We start from the raw sequence: 5,109 nt of genomic DNA, 5'->3' as shown, positions 1-5,109 counted from the left end.
GCACTAAAAATTCCAGTGCTACCATCTTGCTGATATCACTCCCACAGTACAGTTGAGTATTTTTAAAAATTCATCTTTATTTTTTAGCTAAAATCCATACTTTATTCACATTTCCTAGTTTTTAAAACTTAAGAGTATAGTTGACACACAATGTTACCTTAGTTTCAGGTGTATAACATAGTGATGCAATTTCTCTATAGTATGCTCATCTCAAGTATAACTACCATCTGTCACAATACAACACTATTACAATAACTGACTATATTCCCCAGGCTGGACCTGTTATTCCTGAGACTAATTCTTTTTTCAAAAAAATTATTTATTAATGAGAGATACAGAGAGAGAGAGAGAGAGAGAGAGGCAGAGACACAGGCAGAGGGAGAAGCAGGCTCCATGAAGGGAGCCTGACACGGGACTTGATCCTGTGTCTCCAGGATCAGGCCCTGGGCTGAAGGCAGGTGCTAAACCGCTGAGCCCCGGGGCTGCCCCCTGAGAGTAATTCATTCCAAAAATTAGAAGCCCGTATCTCCCACTTCTCTTCACCCATTCTGTCCAACTCCTCACTCCCCTTTCCTCTGGTGACCATCAGTTTGTTCTCTGAATTTATAGGTTTGATTCTGTTTTTTTGTTTGTTCATTTTTCATATTCCACATAAGAGTGAAATCATATGGTGTTTGTTTTACTCAGTCTGACTTATTTCACTTAGCATAATACCCTCTAGTCCATCTATGTTGCTTCAAATGGCAAGCTCTCACCCCATTTTATATGGCTGCATAATATTCCTATTGTATATACATATACCGTCCCTTCCTTATCCATTTGTCTATCAATGGACACTTAGATTACTTCCATATCTTCGCTATTGTAAATAATACTGCTGTAAACATAGGGGCACACATATCTTTTCAAATGGTGTTTTCATTTTCTTTGGGTAAATACACAGTAATGGAATTACTGGATCAAATGAGATTTCTATTTTTAATGTTTTGAGGAACCTCCATAATGTTTTCTATAGTAGTTGTACCAATTGACATTCCCACCATCAGTGTACAAGGGTTCTTTTTCTCCACATTCTCCCCAATACTTGTTATTTTTTATCTTTTTGATTTCCATTCTGATATGAGTCAGGTGATATTTCATTGTGCTTTTGGTTTGCACTTCCCTGATAATTAGTGATGCCAAGCATCTTTTCTTATGTCTTCTGGCTATCCGTATGTCTTTGAAAAAAATTCTGTTCAGGTCCTCTGCTCATTTTTAAATTGAGTCGTTTCTCTCTGTGTGTGTGTGTGTGTGTGTGTGTGTGTGTTGAATTGTAGAAGTTCTTTATATATTTTGGATATTAACCCATTTTCAGACATATCACTTACAAGTATCTTCTCTCATTAAGTATGTCGCCTTTTCATTCTGTCAATTGTTTCCTTTGCTGTGAATAGCTTTTCATTTTGTTGTGGTCCCAATAGTTTATTTTTGCTTTTGTTCCCTTGCCTTAGGAGACATATCTAGAAAAATATTGCTATGTCTGATGTTAGAGGAATTACTACCTGTGTTCTCTTTTAGGATTTTTATGACTTCAGATCATACATTTAGTTTTTCAATTCACTTTGATCTTATTTTTGTGTATGGTATAAGAAAGTGGTCCAGTTTTCCCAACACCATTTATTGGACTATTTTCCCTCATTGTTTATTCTTGCCTCCTTGGTATAAATTAATTGACCATATAAGAGTGGGTTTATTTCTGGACTCTCTATTTTGTTCTATTGATCTATGAGTATATTTTGTGCCAGTATCATAGTGTTTTGATTACTACAGTTTTGTAGTGTATCTTAAACTTTAAAATTGTAATACTCCCACCTTTTTTCTTTTCCTAAAAAGTGCTTTGGCTATTTGGGGTCTTGTGGTTCTGCACAAATTTTAGTAGTATTTACTTTATTTCTGTGACAAATGCTGTTGGTATTTTTAATTTTTTAAAAAATTTATTTATTCATGAGAGAGAAGAAAGAGAGAGAGGCAGAGACATAGGAGGAGGGAGAAGGAGGCTTCATGCCAGGAGCCCGGTGCAGGACTCGATCCTGGGACTCCAGGACCACGCCCCGGGTCAAAGGCAGGCGCCAAACCGCTGAGCCACCCAGGGATCCCCTGTTGGTGTTTTTATAGGAATTGCATTGCATCTGTAGATTGTTTTGGGTAGTACGGACACTTTAACAATATTAATTTTTTCAATCCATGACAATGGAATATCTTTCCATTTGTTTGTGTCATCTTCAATTTATTTCATCAGTGTTTTATAGTTTTCAGAGTACAGGTCTTTCACCTCTTTGGTTGCAGTTGCATTTTAACAATCTTACCAAATGATTTTGAAATACACTGATATTTAAGAACAATTGCTTTAAAGAGTAACATCCATAATCCAAGCAGGGTATTCCGTGTTCTTAGACATTTGGATCCATCCATCATCTCATCTCTCCTCTATATTCCATTTCTCTTCATGCAACCTCTATTCCAGTCAAACCAAATTCCTTGACATCTCTCAAGTTCACCAAGTTCTTTTCTTCCTTGAATTTGTATCTTTGTTCATGCAGTCCGGTCTACCTGAAATGCCTTTTGTGCTGCATAGATTTATTTCAATTAAGTAGATAATTCAGGCTTTCCCCAGTACCCAGTACATCCTAAAGGAGACATAGAAGAAACATAACTATTGAGTCTGAATCATTTCCCTCATGATGCAGACTTTGTAGATGTTTTTCTTTTTGAAATTAAGTGAATTATGAAGCTTCTATGAAATGGTGTTGCACTTAATTATACACTTTAACATACACATGTCACTTTCAGACATGAAATATTTAATATAGAATATTTAATATACGAAATTTAATCTTTATTCTTTAATTCAACAACTTTTCATTATCTATATGTGCTTAAAAGATATGAGTATTTTGCTTCTGCCATAAAAGATATGAATACTGTAATATCAAAGAATAGCCAATAATGTTTATCTTGATGATGCACATTAAGAACCATTTACTTATATTAAATATCTTCTTTTTATGAAATCAAGAAATTGTTCAAAATATTTGAGAAAGATATATAATTGAAAATTTTAAATTAATAGTAAATACAGAAATTCTACTGTCAGAACTAGACTTTCATATTCTGTTTTATATGTGTAATCACCTAAATAGCCCTTGATGGTGTCTGTTAGACTTCTGAAAGACCAGCAAAGAGCTGGGGACATATTAGGCAATCAATATATAATTTTCATTGATTGCTGGATTGATTAGGGGCTCTGAGCATTTAAAATTACATTGAAAATATTTTTAGAATGTTAGCTGGATCAAGAGAATTACTCAAATATATTACTCTGTTTCAACTCTTTTAAATGAATGGGTTACATGTAGTCATACCTTAAATGATTTGAACCAACATCTATATTAAAAAATATACAAGCAAAGAAGCAATCACCATATATATCCCTGGTATTATGGGGCCAATTCTCATTTTTCCACTTTAGTCCTATTTTCAATTGGCCAGATTTGTCAAATCATATTTTGCTTCTGTGATTTATTTCCTCTGATTTCCAACTTGTTCTACATTTTGACTTTCTGTATCCTTTCCATATAAGGCCTTTATCCCCTCTACTGGATGAGAAGTTCACTCCAAAGTCTTATGGAACCTACAACAGCCTCCTATCTCGTTCATTGCTCCACCTCCTACACACCCAAGAGAGTCTGAGGAATGAAGAGTTTTGGCTCTGCCTATTAACCAGAATATCCCTTAAACATATTTTTAGATACTCAGTTTATCATAGTCACTTAGTGTTGTAATTATTATATTTAAATAACAATAAGAGCAAAACTAAAAATAACCCAAATTATCTATTTACAACATGTTTGCTTGATGTATTGTGCACTTGTAATAATTTTTGTACATATTTCAATTTAATCTTCACAACATTATGAGATATACTATGTTCTCTCCCCAAAGAAGGCATAGAAAAAAATTAAGCGATTTCCCCAAACTCTCAAGTGTCAGTTTTGAGTCTGGATTTAACTGTAGGACTTTCCTCTATCATTACATGTTGCAAGTTCTACAAGCACCAAGTGAATCAATTTTCTGTTCATTTATCTGTTCTATTCATTATGTACTCAGTAGTAAGCACTGTGGATATAAAAAGCAAAAGAAAGCATAGCTTTCCAAAAAAGGTACAAGTTTTATGTAGATATACATGTAAATAAACAAATATAATGTGGGTGATAAAGACTAATGGAAGTAATTGGAAGACCTTAGAATATGATGCGGGAATACAGAAAGGAAAGGTTTGAAGCTTTCCCTGAGGACAAGGATCTAGGTGATTATATCAAACATTCCAGAAGAAGTTGAAGCTCCAGCTAAGCTTAAGGTTGAGGATAAGATTGTCAGGTGATTTTTTTCTCATTTTTTGACATGTCTCTAGTCCCAAAATGTATAACCACATTATTATGTGCTTCGATATATATACATATATCGGAAGTCAATACTTTTTTTTATCTTTATGAGAGTTCTTAAGATTTTGAACATAACAGCTCCCTATTCTTGTTTAAAAATACTAATTTGCTCCATTCCAGTTGTGTTTTCTTAATAGTGTTATAATTCTAGCACTTATGCACTAATAGTCTTCCTCAGACTGGAAAATTATCTTACATATCAAAACCAGGCCCTTATAACCATGGACTTATATGTGGGAGTACTTTAGAAAGCAATAATAAGACAGCAAGTGACATAACTACATGAAAACATTCATTTCCTTTGAAAAAAAATAGTGTGGTGATATACTGCCTTGTCCCATCTTCATGAATTGCCTATGGGTACAGGATAAACTTTTGGGCATTTCTGAATTTAGAAAAAATAATTCAACTCTAAGAAATGAATGTGAGATTGGGCTACTATCTTATTTCCATTCATATTTCAGAACTATGATTTAATTTATATATATTACTAGGCAAAGCAGGCAGTACATTCAGAAATATGGATGTAAATGAAATCTACAAGTAAATATAGGTAGCAAGTGTCCTAGTACCCTACACATCTTTATATGAAATTGCATTTCAGAATATATTGAATATAAAAAACCTG

Source organism: Canis lupus, chromosome 29, assembly GCF_011100685.1.
Source record: "Canis lupus familiaris isolate Mischka breed German Shepherd chromosome 29, alternate assembly UU_Cfam_GSD_1.0, whole genome shotgun sequence".
NCBI classification, from domain to species: Eukaryota; Metazoa; Chordata; class Mammalia; order Carnivora; family Canidae; genus Canis; species Canis lupus.
Note: the sequence above shows the minus strand (reverse complement) of the source record.